Here is a 15861-nt window from a genome sequence, read left to right on the forward strand (position 1 = left end):
AAAGAAAAGAAGGGATAGAAGTGACTCCCCTCTCACAGATCCTCCTCGTCGTGCTCCTCCGGGGGAACTACGCCAGCGTCCAACTCTGCTGCATCGGTGTAATGAAAATGAAACGGCGGCGGGAAGGCTGGCATGGGTGGTGGGAGAAGGGCTGGATTGACAGCATTGTGGCTCAGGGATAGGCGGAGCATGGCATCAGTCACCGTCTGATAGGTCTGACTCACAGCCTGCCACTGTAACTGATGGTCCGCAAAGGCAGCAAATTCGTCCATCCGGTCCTGAAGCAGGCGACGGCGAGGTCGCGGGGCCGGTGGTGGGGGCTGCTGTGGCACAGGGTCAAACCGAAAACCGTCCCAGACGGGGCCAAACTGTGGTAGCGCCTTCCTCCGCACTGCTATTTTCTGGGCCCAGCTAGCGTCGTCGAGGGCCTTAGTCGGAGGTAACCACTCATCGTCATCCAGAAAAGTGACCCAACGTCAGCACATAGCTCTGTGATAATATGAGGGAAGAACAATGCGACATTCGGGTTATGAATGCTCAGCTGGATCTGCGAATGGACTATCCTTCCCACATTGATGGGCATCCGAGTGATCAATGCATACAACAGTAGCCCTCGCTCCCTCTGGACTTCGCTCGTGTGCCCGACTGGCATCAAACGCGTGGCCAGAAATGCATACCACAACGAGGCCGGGACAAGCAGAAATTTCTCGGCAAAACAGGTGTGTGAACCGGGTGTCTTCCACGGAGACCCCGGATAGCAGATTCGCTGCATCATCAAGTCCAAATTCGGGTTTGCCGCCCATGCCACATAAACTGAGTCGTTTACTGCCGGTGTCTCAAGCACCCTATTAAGCTCTGAGGAACTAAAATCGACCGGTTTCCCCCGCACAAATGCCTTACCATCGTTTCTCTCCGCTGCGTTGGCATAGAATTCTCTCACCACGGGCACCACCGCGGCTTGCGGTTGCCGGCAAAATTTACCCCAATGCCTATTCTCAATTTCATTGATAATATAAACATATGTCTCAAATTGGAAACCCCGTTCGCGAAGCGGCGCTCTATGTATTCTAGCATGCTCATATCGTTCTTTAGCCGCATGATTCACAAATAATTGAGGATTATTAGATGACGACGAAGAGGCACCGTGACTTACCCGAGCCTTTTTAGGTGCCATTGTGGAAGATTTGAGAAGAGCCCAAGTAACCCGTAGTGGGGGGACGTTTTCCGGAACCTGGTGGCGGTCGGGAACGGACGGGGCGGCCGGAAGAGAGGCAGGCGGCGGCCGGAAATCGCTTGGCTCGCCGGAGAGTTGCGTTCTAGACCGGAAAAATCACGTCTTGACACTCGGTGAAGGTGAGGGTGCACGATTGTACCTGAAATTTGATGAGAAGAGATGAATGGAGTGAGATTGAGAGAATGGGGGCGAAAAATTTTGAAAGGGGTGAGGGTTTTCGAGTTGGGGGCGAGAGAGAAAGGGCTGCAGACTTTTAAGTCTGCGCGATCCGCCCGGGCGGGCGTAAGTTTCCGCCCGGGCGGATACCTCTCGAATTATTTTGGAAAAGGGCGCGCCCGGGCGGGCGTGAATGTCCGCCCAGGCGGATAGTCCTCGAATTATTTTTTGAAAAGGGGCGCGCCCGGGCGGGCATGAATGTCCGCCCGACGGATAGTCCTCGAATTATTTTGGAAAAGGACGCGCCCGGGCGGGCGTGAATGTCCGCCCGGGCGGAAGCTTTACGGCTGTGCACCCCAAAAAAAATGTATTTTTTTTAAAAAAAAAACAAAACAAAAGCCAGAGAAAACAAGCAAATCGACACGAAAGAAAAATTAAATTAAATGCAAGAGAAGAGGAAGAAAAGTAGTTCTCAATTTATAGTCGAGAGCTTGACTGTCGGTCCGTCTCAGTTCGGCATGTCTTGGAACCTGGTGATTCCAAGTTGTGGCTCGATTGTGCCACCCATGTAGTGCTTCAGGCACTGGGCATTGACCGTAAATGTCCCATCCTTCCCATCTTTCAATTCCACAGCTCCCGATGGATAAACTTTCGAGATCACGAATGGACCGGACCATCGCGACTTCAATTTACCGGGAAACAAGCGCAACCGGGAGTTGTAGAGCAGAAAACTTTCACCCTCCTTAAATTCTCTCTCGATGATTCTCTTGTCATGAGCCTTTTTGGTTTTCTCCTTGTAAGACAGTGCAAGATCGTAAGCCAAATTCCGGAACTCCTCCAATTGGTCCAATTGAAGCAAACGCTGTTCACCTGCATCAGTAAAATTAAAGTTCAGCGCTTTTGTTGCCCAATATGCCCGATGCTCCAACTCGACAGGTAAATGACATGCTTTACCAAATAACAACCTATACGGTGTAGTGCCTATAGGTGTTTTAAAAGCAGTCCTATATACCCATAGAGCATCATCTAACCTCACCGACCAGTCTTTCCTACTGACGCCTACCACTTTCTCCAGAATTCTCTTTATATCTCGGTTCGACACTTCCACTTGACCACTCGTCTGGGGTGATAAGGGGTAGAGATTTTATGTGTGACACCATATTTGCTCAAAAGTTTTTCAAATAGTTTGTTGCAAAAATGTGTGCCACCATCACTAATGATTGCTCGTGGTGTTTCAAATCGGTTAAAAATGTTTTTCTTTAAAAATTTTAGGACCACTTGAGCATCATTAGTGGCATACGCTTCCGCCTCTACCCACTTAGACACATAATCCACCGCAACCAAAATGTATTTTTTCATGAAAGAACTAGGAAACGGTCCCATAAAGTCTATCCCCCACACATCAAAAACCACACACTCGATGATATTATTTAAAGGCATTTCGTGACGGTTAGAGATGTTACCTGTCCGCTGGCATTTATCACAATGTATCACATAAGAACGAGCATCTTTGAAAAGAGTTGGCCAATAAAAGCCAGATTCAAGTACCTTGGATGTCGTCTTTGTTGGTCCGAAATGACCACCTACCTCACGGTCATGGCAATGGTTGAGAATTTGATCAAACTCTTCCTCCGCAACACATCGTCTTATCATGGCATCTGCACAAATTTTGAACAAAAACGGTTCCTCCCAAAAATAGTATTTCACGTCAGAGAAGAATTTCTTTCGTTGGTGAAACGATATGTTTGGTGGAGGGGTGCCTGTGACAAGAAAGTTAGCGAAGTTTGCATACCAAGGACAATTTCTCACCTCAAAGAGTTGCTCATCAGGGAACCAATCATTGATAGCATGATCGACAGAATTATCACAAATAATTTCTAATCTAGACAAGTGATCCGCCACAACGTTCTCTACACCCTTCTTATCTCTTATTTCTAGATCAAACTCTTGTAGCAACAGGATCCACCGAAGTAAACGTGGCTTTGCATCTTTTTTAGCAAGTAAGTATTTAAGGGCAGAATGATCAGTGAATACAATTACTTTGGACAAAACAAGGTATGCATGAAATTTGTCAAGTGCGAATACTACTGCAAGTAATTCCTTTTCAGTTGTTGCATAATTCAATTGAGCCTCATCTAAGGTCTTACTTGCATAGTATATTGTGTGAAATACCTTGTTTTGCCGCTGGCCAAGCACGGCCCCCACTGCAGTGTCACTGACGTCGCACATGATCTCGAAGGGCAGGTCCCAATCCGGTGCCACCAAGACAGGAGCCGTCACCAAGCGCTCCTTTAAATCCATGTATGCCTGTAAACAGTCAGAATTGAAATCAAATGACACATCTTTCATAAGTAAGGAAGATAGAGGTTTGGCAATTTTCGAAAAATCTTTTATAAAACGCCGATAAAAACCGGCGTGGCCTAGAAAACTTCTAACTCCTTTTATGGATGCCGGAGGTGGAAAGTTCTTGATGACTTCAACTTTCTCCTTGTCCACCTCTATCCCGTGCTCCAAAATCTTGTGCCCTAGGACAATTCCCTCTTGTACCATGAAGTGGCATTTTTCCCAATTAAGTACCAGATTCGTCTCCTCGCATCTCTTCAACACCACCTTCAAATTCTGCAAACAATCATCAAAAGAAGAGCCAAATATCGAGAAGTCATCCATAAAAATTTCAAGAAACGTTTCTATCATGTCGTGAAATATAGCAGTCATGCATCGCTGAAAAGTGGCCGGTGCATTACACAAACCAAAGGGCATTCGTCTAAAAGCAAAAGTGCCATAAGGACAAGTGAAAGTGGTTTTCTCTTGGTCCTCGGGCGCAATCATGATTTGGTTATACCCAGAATACCCATCTAAAAAACAATAGAACTCATGACCCGCTAACCTCTCAAGCATTTGATCAATAAAGGGAAGGGGAAAGTGGTCTTTACGGGTAGCATCATTCAATTTCCTATAATCAATGCACACACGCCATCCCGTAACAGTCCTAGTGGGTATTAATTCATTATTTTCATTTGTGATAACAGTAATCCCACCATTCTTTGGCACACACTGAACAGGACTTACCCATGCACTATCAGATATAGGATAGATAATACCTGCGTCGAGAAGCTTAATTGTTTCAGCCTTTACTACCTCTTGCATATTTGGATTTAATCGTCTTTGAGGTTGCACAAGAGGTGAGTACTTCTCTTCCATCAAGATCTTGTGCATGCAGACGGATGGATTTATTCCTTTGATATCTGCCACCTTCCACGCAAATGCACCCTTGTGCGCTTTCAAAACTTCCAACAGCTTGTCCTCCATCACATCTGTCAAAGCAGCAGAAATAATGACAGGTAAAGTGTTATTCTCACCCAAGTATACGTACTTGAGGTGTGGAGGCAACGGCTTCAGCTCAAGCTTTGGTGGATCCTCGATGCTTGACCTTTGAGGGATCAAATCTCTTCGTTCTCCTAGATCCTCCAGTCGCATCCTCATTGGCCTTCTCCATTGTTGGTTGGCATTAAAGTGTGCCACAATTTCAGCTCTTTCTTCGTCCAACTCCTCTTCTCCCAATTCAGTATTGATAGTGGCCTCCAAAGGGTCCCTAAGAGCATCCTGCACATAGTTGGATACAAGAGAGTCAAAAGCATCAATTCTAAAACAACTATCAGAATGCAGTGTGTGCTTAAGTGCATTAAAAACATCAAATGTAATCTCTTCTTCGCCCACTCTCAACCTCAACTTCCCCTCTTGCACATCAATCAGCGCCTTGCCAGTTGCAAGGAACGGTCTACCCAAAATGAGAGGCATCTCGGTATCCTCCTCCATGTCGAGCACCACGAAATCGGCAGGAAAAATGAATTTTTCCACTTTCACTAGCACGTCCTCAATCACTCCACGGGGGTACTTGACAGATCTGTCAGCCAGTTGCAAGGACATCCTCTTCGGCTTAGGCTCGCCCAACCCAAGTTTCCTAAACACAGAAAATGGCATCAGGTTAATACTTGCACCAAGATCACATAATGCTTTATGAAAAACAACATCACCAATCATGCAAGGAATAGAGAAACTCCCTGGGTCTTTTAGCTTCGGTGGGATTTTGTTTTGCACCAAAGCGGAGCAATTTTCGGTTAAGTTGACTGTCATATGATCCTCCAACTTCCTCTTATTTGCTAAGATATCCTTCAAAAATTTAGCATAACTAGGCATTTGCATTAGAGCATCGGCAAAGGGAATATTAATATGCAACTTTTTAAACACCTCAAGAAACTTACCGAATTGTGCATCTAGTTTTGCTTTTTTAAGTGCTGCAGGGAAAGGAGGAGGTATAACGATTTTTGGTTGTGCAGTGGGTGCTAGTGTGGAGTTAGAAGACTTACCTTTAAATGTCGCGGTTTGCTCATCCACTGTTTGAGTTTTCTCTTTTTCCCTTGACTCCAAAACTTTCCCACTTTTCAACTCAATAGCCTTCACTTGCTCTTTTGGATTCGTCTCTGTGTTACTTGGCAGGGTGCCTTGCTCTCTACTTGCTATCATCTTCGCTAATTGACCAATCTGATTTTCAAGTCCCTTAATCGACGCATCCTGATTTTGAAGTTTAGTTTCAGTGGATGAAATAAACTTAGACATCATTTTCTCTAAGTTGGACTTTTCTTCTCTAGGAGGATCGGATCTGTACATCGGTTGTTTGCCATATTGTTGTCCTCCTTGCGGTCTAGTTTGACTGTTTTGACCGTCCCATGAGAAGTTAGGATGTTGCCTCCACCCAGGATTGTATGTGTTCGAATAAGGGTCATGTCTTGGGCGGTTTTGGACTCCCACTTGGTTCACTGGTGCCTCATTTTGCACATAGAATGGATTGTCGTCTTGACAGTCCTTCGCATAGTGTTCCCCTCCACACTTTTCACAGAATATCTCTTGGAGACGCATCGCCGTGCCACCCACATTCAAGCCGTCTATTTTCCTGTTTAAAGCATCAAGTTGTGCAGTAATAGCAGAAAAATCAGTTACCTGGTGCACTCCTGCACTTCTCCGCTGGTTGTTTCTGTCAGATTGAGGATGATAACTGCTAGCAGCCATCTCCTCCAACAACTCATCCTTCTTCCGCAGTCTTTCTCAAAAGGTTCCCACACGCAGCAGCATCTATCATAGTATACGGTTAGGAGTAAGCAAACCGTAATAAAAAGTTTGAACGACTAACCCAAGTGGTAACTCGTGATGTGGGCATCTTCGTAGTAGGTCCTTGAAGCGTTCCCATGCCTCATATAAAGATTCCTGATCAAATTGAGCGAATGTTGTAATGTCTGCCCGCAGCTTCATGGTTTTTGAGGGAGGGAAGTATTTGATGAGAAATGATTTCGCCATGTCCTCCCATGTAACGATCGAACCTACAGGCAAACAATTTAACCACGATTTAGCTTTATCACGTAAGGAGAAAGGAAATAAACGCAATCTAACAGCATCATCTGAAACTCCAGTAAATTTAAAAGTATCACAGATTTCAAGAAAATCCGCGATGTGTGTGTTTGGATCATCCACTGCAGTTCCTCCGAATTGGACTGTGTTCTGAATCATCTGGATGATGGCTGGCTTGATTTCAAAGTGATTTGCCCGCACGATAGGTCTCACAATGCTAGGGCGTGCACCCTCCAAAGAAGGTTGGGCATACTCCAGCATCGGTATGCGGCGTGGTATCTCGACTTGTCTCTCGTTTTGGCGCTCACCGCCTGCTCTTGTTCGTTCCTCTCCATCAGTTCTTTAAGTCTTTGCTGTTGTCTTCGCCTGCGGAAAGTCCTTTCAATTTCAGGGTCACACTCAAGCTCCAAGTCAAGTGACTTTGGCATGCACCGGAAGAGATATCTGAAATAAAATATGGAGTGTTAGTTCAATAAAAATAAGATATACTAAAGAAAATAACTAAAAATATAATTGTAGATTAACAGTCCCCGGCAACGGTGCCAAAAACTTGATCGAGCAAAACTTGCACAGTAAAATCCCCAATAAAGATATGATTTTGTATGCTCATAATAAATCGCAATTGCACGATGTCAAGTTATAGTATAGTGTACGTGAGTACGAGTATCGTTCCTCTGAAGACTGTGTTTAACAATTATTATTTTCAGTTATTTAACATTTAGCAACGAAAATTGATTTGTGTGATTATTCCTACTATACTCAATCAAATATGCAATTAAAATGACTCAACTAGTGATGAATGAGAATTTATATCTAAAATGATTGAATTAAACTCAATGAGAAATGGATTTGTTGGGAATCTTGGTTCACCTACCCCTCGTTTATTTATTAATTCGTTCGATCGTGATCTATGCTTCCGACAGGATTTCCTATTCTAGTGAACACTCTCTCTCGAGCTATGTCAAACTAATTCGACTCAATGAAGTAATTAAATGTCTTTAATTATTTATCAAGAGTTAATTGCATTTCGATCTATGAAATCCCCTAATTTTCGACCCTTAGGACTATGATTATCGGCACGTATCCAATTTCATATATCTATGTAAATTGTAGATCCGCGAATTCTACTACTCGATCCTATCACTCGTTATTCTCTCGAACTCACTCGTGATATGAAAACGTCGTTAAAGTTAGCTACGCTTTAATGACACGGTAAAACAGTAGTAAAATCAAGAATAACGCACACTCGAAATATAAATTAACTCAATTCAACGTTCGGGGTAGGATCCCCTTTAATCCCAACAAATAATAAAGTTAGCTACAAGAATTCATAATTAAACTAAGCAAAACAATGTTTAAAAGATAACAACTAAGTTAGAAATACTAGAATTGACGAAAAACGTGAAGAACGATGCTTGAAAAGCTGTGAATCTTCAATCCAAGCGTGAATTCCTCTCCAAAGCTTGCGGCGGCTGAAGAATAATGTCTCAATCTATCTGAATGACCCCCCAAAATCGACCCCTAGACCTTACCATATCATCCCCTCTCGAAATTAAGGAATGGAATCGAGCATGATATTTTCCAAAAATACACTTGCGCCCGGGCGGATAAGAGTTTCCGCCCGGGCGGATGGTTTTCGCAGATTCAGCTCTTCGATTTTCCTTTGACGCGCCCGGGCGGATGTAAGTTTCCGCCCGGGCGGATGGTCTTCGCAAATTCAGATTTTCTATTAGCTTGAACGCGCCCGGGCGGACATAAATATCCGCCCGGGCGGATGTCTCTCGATTTTCTTCATCTTTTTTTTCAGTTTTCTTCACAAATCTCCTGCATTTTCGCCACTAAACACATGAGCGACACAAAGATATGGATTATGCTAAAACAACACAAAATACACGAAATCTCAGTGATAAATGCAACGCAATGCAACAAAACACGATATGAAAAACAGGTAAAATCCACCTCTATCATGCACTTACCAAGCAATTTCTCGGAACCCATTCTCCATAAATCGAAGATTTTGATGTCAAAACGGTTCTTTTCATAGTGGAGGATATCATCAACCTGGAAAAACCTTTGACTGCTGATTCTACTGCTGTAGGATGCAAGAAGTTTATTCACTATACATTTTCTAGTTCAATAAACCCTTTTTAAATGATAATAAGCATACCCTTTTCACGTTCAGAATTATTTCCTTTTTATTAATAATAATTCTCTGGCATTCTACTCAAATATAGGTTGTTCCAATTCGAGCCCATTTGGACACGCTTGATACAAGGTCATCTCTTGTTCCTAGTTCTTACTATGATACTGTCACTCAAAGTTCTTACCTTGATACCATCACTCAAAGTTCTTACCATGACACTGAAATAGTTCAACTAATGGCATTTTCCATCAACAAGGTTTCCAGTGAAGTAAAGTTCCTAATTTTCCCTCAAAAGACAATATTTTGTTGAAATTACATGACTGAAAATCACGACATTTTCAGTGTAACACATAATATGAAAATGTACTTCCGGAACAGAAGCGCATTCACTAACCATGGACCTCCTAAAATCACTATCAAACTACTCATGGGATGCCAAGGTGGTCATTACCTTTGCTGCTTTCTCCATCAACTTTGGCGAATTCTGGCTCATTGAACAACTTCACACCGAAAATCCACTAGCCAAGAATATTGCCACCCTCAAAGATTTACCTAGCACAATGGAACATTCTAGTGATTTCAGAAAGAAATTTGTGGCAGTAATTGAACTCTTAACTGAAATAACGAAGGTGACCCACTGTATTATAGAATTCAAGGAGCTTGCATCTCTGTACATTAGCCGCAAATCACCAGAAGTGGAGGCTGCCACTGCTCATATTCCAATAACTGTTTATTGGGTCATAAAGAGACTTCTGTTTAGTGCATCCTTTCTCCTGAACCTTATCGACACTGGTCACGAGTATGATGCTCTTAGATCTTATTATCCACCTTTCTTATCGCTTGTAACTGAAACTAACCCACTTATTTTTTCAATGATGAATCTTCAAAACTTTTTCTATTGTTGGTTATCAAGGTACATCTTGTCAACTGCTGAGTCATGGGAGATATCAATTTTGGCCCATAAGCTCTCAGTCATGATGGAGCACCTACAAAAGCAACTGCAGATTTGTAAGGGCTTAATCGGTAAGTCACATGTTAATTTATATTGTCTAATAATAACGAATACACTGTTAAGGTAACAAAGATGGTAAATGTAAACAAGGACGACATGCTAGAAATATTTTTTGCTCACCCTCATATTCACATATCCGATCAGACTTTAATCCAAGGTCTATGTCCTTAAAAACCAATGATTGAGTATTTGGTAGTGTGATACCCACGTTGCATCGATCATATCGTCACGTATGTGCAGATAGGAAGAAGACTAAAGATTCATACAATGCATTCAAAAAACTTATGGAGGTTGCTCACATTGACAATATGAAAGTATTGAGGGCGATGATTCATGCCACGGATGATCAAAGGCCACTTTATGATGGTTCTAGAAGATTTAATGTTGGTACTTTACTTTTACATGATAAAATTTCAAGATTCATACAACTTAAAATTCTGATAAGCTAAAGTTCTTTGCGTTACAGGAAGGCTCGCGGACTGAGGGCAAAGTACGTACTACTGCTGATTTCAGATCTTGACCTGCCTCACGAAGAACTAAATTTCCTTCATACGATCTACAACCAACAACAAATAAGGCATGAGTACGAGGTTTTATGGCTTCCCATTTTCAACCAAACAAACTCACTTTCCCAATCACAGGAGATACAATTTAAGGAACTGGAGAACAATAATATGCCATGGTATTCAGTGGACCACCCTTCACTGATTGAACAGGTATCCATCAGATACATCCAAGAGGTCTGGAAATTTGTCCACATGCAGATGCTCGTAGTATTAGATCCACAGGGGAAACCATCCAATCTTGACGCTTTACCCATGATGTGGATTTGGGGTAGTTTGGCTTTCTCCTTCACTAAAACCAGGGAGGTGGCTCTCTGATCAAAAAACACCTGGAACATCGGACTATTAGCAGATTCATTGATCCACGAATTCCAGACTGGGTACGTGATCATTAAACTACCATGTATTTATTTACTATCTAGCTATGATATGTCTATATTTGGCATGTCAGACATCCACCTACTATGGTAAATGCAAGCATGTCAATGAATGCAATATTCACATATACCACTCGGAACCAGTCCTTCATAAGAATCAAAGAAATATATGCACTCTCACACTCAACACCTCAAAACATGGGTAACTGCACACACCACCCCTGTTACATTAAAAAAACACGAAACATAGGTGGTATATAGGAAGTTGTAAATCCCATGTGTTTTTTGAATCAATTGTAAGTAAGGCAAGTACAAATAATACACGTATATATGAATAGGTAAATTTTTTTTAAAAAAACTATTACTAAATTGCAGTGCAAACCCAATTTCGACTACATGAAACTGATCACTAAGACTTCTTTTGGTCTGACAGATCAGGGACAACAGAGTGATATGATTGTATGGAGGGGAGGACATTGACTGGATCCGTATGTTCACTGTGTCAGCCAGAGCAGCTGCTAATGCCCTAAACGTACCCCTGGAAATGCTATATGTCGCTAAGCACAACCCAAAGGATAAAGTCCGACGGTGCCATGAAATAATCGATCGAGATAAACTGAGCCACATCTTCTCGCTCAAGGAATACTATGACTATGTCTGGTACTTCTGGATGAGGATGTGGAGCATGTGGAACTCCAAGAAAAACACTGCCTTGACGGTGGACGACGACCATGTGATGCAGCAGATCATGGAATTGATGACATTTGACAGCAGTGACCAAGGGTGGGCAGTTTTTAGCCAGGGAAACAATGAGATGACGAAGGGAAAAGGCGATATATTGCTGCCAGTTTTAGAAGCTTACAATACTTGGGGGTATAAGGTGGATCATCCCAACAAGTTTGAGCCCGTGCTGGATACAGAGATACGTGCTATCCACCCTGAAAACCACTGTAACCGCCTGATCCTGCCAGGGCATGCTGGATATATCCTCGAGCGGGTGGTTTGCTCAGAGTGTGGCAAGATCATGGATAAGTACGTCATGTACAGATGCTGCACCGACTAGGGAACCATGATACTTCCCTTTCGCTACAAGTTTTTCTGCTTACCAGAATGATGACAAATCTTATACTTTAATAGCATGTGAGAAATAAAATCACCTTTTTGCGTGTTTTGCATCTTATTTCACTTCTATTGTTAAGGAAATAAATTGTGTTTGTGATGAGGCAATGCTATTGATATCCGTCAATAAAACTGCATATTGTTTCTATGTATAACTCAACAGTTTCATCTCCACAAGTTCGTGAACCCCTTTTCTTCTGCTTTCCTTCATCACCAAAAGTACAGTATGTACAAAAATAAAAGTCATAACATAGAGTAGATACAAAGTTCAAGAATAACCATAACCCATAATCACGTTGTTAGAGTAGATGTCCTGTAAGCCAACGGTTGGCTAAAGAATTTATTGACTCAGTTATAATAAGCAATCTTTATTTTGATATAATTTACATTTTATGGTTTCTTTTTTCTTTATCTGTATACACATGCAATCGACATAGATAAAGACCTTGATTATACTTTAATACAAATGAATCGTAATTCGATCTTGAAACTCGTTGTAAACACTGCATATTCTAAATTCGTTCCTAGTCGACTCAGCCGCCTAAAAACAAGGATAAATGCCGCTTGAGACTGTCATCTGTGATGTTGTGTACCGTGTTTCATGGCAAGGGCATAGAGATGTCCAATCATGCAGATGAATAATCATTTGATGATTATACCGAACAACCATCCATCGGACTTTCCAAGTGGTTATCATTCATCGAGATGAAAAGTATGTGGTTATGATATCATTAGTCCTTACGACATGGGACAACGTCGAGGCTCTACATACTAGGATTGTGCTTTGACTCGTTTACCGATTCTCCGAGTGTCAAAAGGTGGCAAGATTGGGCGCAATTGCGACATGTGTAGGATCCAGATTATTGTAGTCGGGAATTCACCGCTCACCTAAATATATGGATATCCTATGTGATCTAACGAAATAGTAGTGCATGAAATCTTTATGAAATTTGAGAGTTAAATTATTAAACTCAAAGGTTGAGTTTATAAAAGATTAAATTAAATATAGTGGGAAGTATGTATTATGGGCTTGTAAGAGTATAAGTCCAACATACTAAATAATTAAAATTTTAATGGACTTTAATATAATAATTAATTAAACTAATTGGAGTAGTCAAATTAATTAACTAAGCCTATTAAGTTTAATTAAAGAACCCTAAACCTATAATTAAGAAAACTAGATCAAGATCCTCCGTCTGTTCTTTCTTTTTCCTCTCATTTTTCCTTGAATCCCAAGATCAAGAATCTTTCCTTGAGAAAACCCTGCAACCTACGCCTCAAAGTACGAAACCCTGCCTGTCAAAATTACCCCGTTAAAATTTTAAGTTCCTTATGTCTACAGTATGACATTGGCTTCCATGTATTCTCGAGCTTCTCGTCTGGCCTTTTTTGAACCCTAATTTATCTTTCGGGCTTACTCGAATAGACCAATTTGAGGTGGAAAAATCGGATCTTGACGAGTTCAAAATCGTGTGTGCTGATAGAAGATGATGGTTATTAAACACAAGTTGAGAAAGCTGCGGAAACGCATTCGAGGATGTACCTTGAATTGACACGGTATCTCCATTCTGCAATAAATTATATTTTGCATTGGATCAATTTATCCCAACATATATATATATATATATATAATATATATATATAATATATATATATATATATATATATATATATATATATATATATATATATATATATATATATATATACATATGTATGCCTGCTAATTATGAGACAGGGATGCGCTGCATCTTGGTCTTTGGCTTGTTTTCGATTTTTTAAAAAAACAATCAGTTTTAACTGCACCGAGTCATTTTTCTTGAACTTGGATATAATTTTGAGTTGGCAATTCATAAATTTGACTATCTTTTCCATTGTAACGAGTTTTGTCAAATCTAAGCTTTCTCTGGCCATGTTTTCTCATTTTTAGATTTCTCATTTCTTCCGGATTCTAAGACGATATTTTCTTCCATTGCTACATTTTTACAAATTATATTTAGACAGTTTCAATACCACAGACTCCCAAATTTTTACCAACGTCGTTTGATGAAATCCGTGGGCCATATGGGTACCTATCTATCCTTCGTGATCTGCAAAAACCAGAAACTTTTGCTGAGGAAAGGGTGTTAAAAGAGTAGATACGTTCCTAGGGGTACGTTTGTTATCACACAAGCCCTCAGTTGATCCATTTCGGAAAGGAAAAAACTGTACTTCTCAGCCAAAAATGTGACCGACTTCTCAACATTAGATATTTTTTCTGTGATTGCTCCTTCGGACAGCTTTTCTTGATGGAGAGAAGTTGAAAGGAAAGATATTACCCAGTTTACATTTCCTCAATATTCTTGTCCTTCTCAAGCTCGGCTTCGTATAACTAGGACTGCACAAAATTGCTTGATTGAGATAACCTTTGCATTGAGAAAATCAATTTCCTGATCTTTTTGTAAGGTAGCACAGAATGGAGTTCTTTAACTTTTTCCTCATTCTGAGCTCGTGCATCCAAAGCATGATTAAGTTCTCTCATAAATGCTTTTCGTTCTTTCTGTATGGAAAATAGAAATTTAACTACACACAAATAGATTAAAAGAAGCAGTGATCATCCAAGATTGAACCTCACAATTTCGTATGAATTCATCTTTCTCAGCAATACTCTTTTCAAGCATATCGCGCCACAGTTCCATCTCAGGCATCAACTGTTGGCCAGTGATGCCACTGTCAGATTCTTCAAAACCATTATCCTGCATATTCTCCTTCTCCTCAGATTTATGTTCTGAATCTGAATTTTCTATATCATCCAGGCAATCAATAAACATATCCTCTCGTCCACCCGCTCTCTGCTGTTCATTTTCCAAATAATACAAGGCATCCATCCACATTAGTAAGCCTCCATAAAGACATTTCCAGTGCAGAGTAAGGCAACGACAATTTTTCTACTTTAATCCTTTTGAAAAATTAATCAAAACAAAAATATGCCGCATCAAGAAACCAGTTAGGAAACAAGGGATTAATCTATTTGAACATGACATGCATGACTTTTTGTCTCAGGCTACCTAAACTTCTTACAAATCCGAATTGAAAAAGGAAATGATATGAAAAGCAACCTCATAAGAATCCAATAAATATGATACAAAAGACACACCTGATCAACTGAATCACCTACACTCTTATCTGTTTCACTCCATAGGAGCAAACCCCCATATAAAAAACCCATCTCCCAAATTATTATAAGATATTTTTACCAATCATTACACAAAAATGAAAAAAACCACCGACGGAATCCCCTGTTACACAGTTTTAAAAAATGTCCAGATCTGCCAAACAATCAAAAAATTCAATCAGAATTCATTCAAATTATTTCTTGAACTAATATGCAAACTCACACACCAATACACATGCATGTATCCGAATGAAAACCAAATTAAGTAGAATAACATATTTTACTTTGAGAAACAGAGATGGGTATTATCCTGTTAATGGATTTTTTCTTGAAGATAAGTTTTAATTTTTTTCATACGAAGCCGTATTTGTGACGTTTAGAAGCCACAACAATTTATTTGTCTTCTTCGAGAATTACATCACGTTTCCATTTTTTACCCGACCCGTGTGCGGGATGTGGGTCAGGGTTACACTATTCATATGCTTGTAAATGAGTAGTTGATCTAATAGTCTTCTGGACCTAACCCAACCAACCAAACTGGATTACTTACGTACGTCTTGGGCTAACTTCACTTGGATAAATGAAAACAAAAACATAGGAACTCTACAATTTTTTATTTTGTAAATTTTCCAAGTTGTGGATAACCTCGCATGATATATGTAATATTTAAACACAAAACTCATCTCACATGTTAATTTTG

The 15861-nt window shown here is 40.7% G+C and overlaps 1 protein-coding gene, 1 non-coding gene and 1 pseudogene across 2 annotated transcripts in view; 2 read left to right on the plus strand and 1 right to left on the minus strand.

Annotated features, from left to right (window-relative positions):
- Positions 1 to 15513, minus strand: part of LOC140821672 (uncharacterized) — an 81745-nt gene extending 66232 nt beyond the window's left edge. Inside the window, exons 1-2 of the mRNA XM_073182211.1 lie at positions 15446 to 15513; positions 15144 to 15315 (exon numbers count right to left, since the gene is read on the minus strand). The gene's annotated coding sequence lies outside the window, so the exon portion shown is untranslated. The remainder of the gene's footprint in view (positions 1 to 15143; positions 15316 to 15445) is intronic.
- Positions 6588 to 6693, plus strand: LOC140822266 (small nucleolar RNA R71). Its single transcript, XR_012115919.1, has one exon. It is a non-coding gene; the product is annotated as a small nucleolar RNA R71 (small nucleolar RNA).
- Positions 9332 to 12317, plus strand: LOC140822170 (protein SIEVE ELEMENT OCCLUSION B-like; annotated as a pseudogene).
- Positions 15514 to 15861: the final 348 nt, after the last annotated feature.

The sequence above is a fragment of the Primulina eburnea genome, unplaced genomic scaffold, assembly GCF_022965805.1.
Source record: "Primulina eburnea isolate SZY01 unplaced genomic scaffold, ASM2296580v1 ctg739_ERROPOS11973397, whole genome shotgun sequence".
NCBI lineage: Eukaryota > Viridiplantae > Streptophyta > Magnoliopsida > Lamiales > Gesneriaceae > Primulina > Primulina eburnea.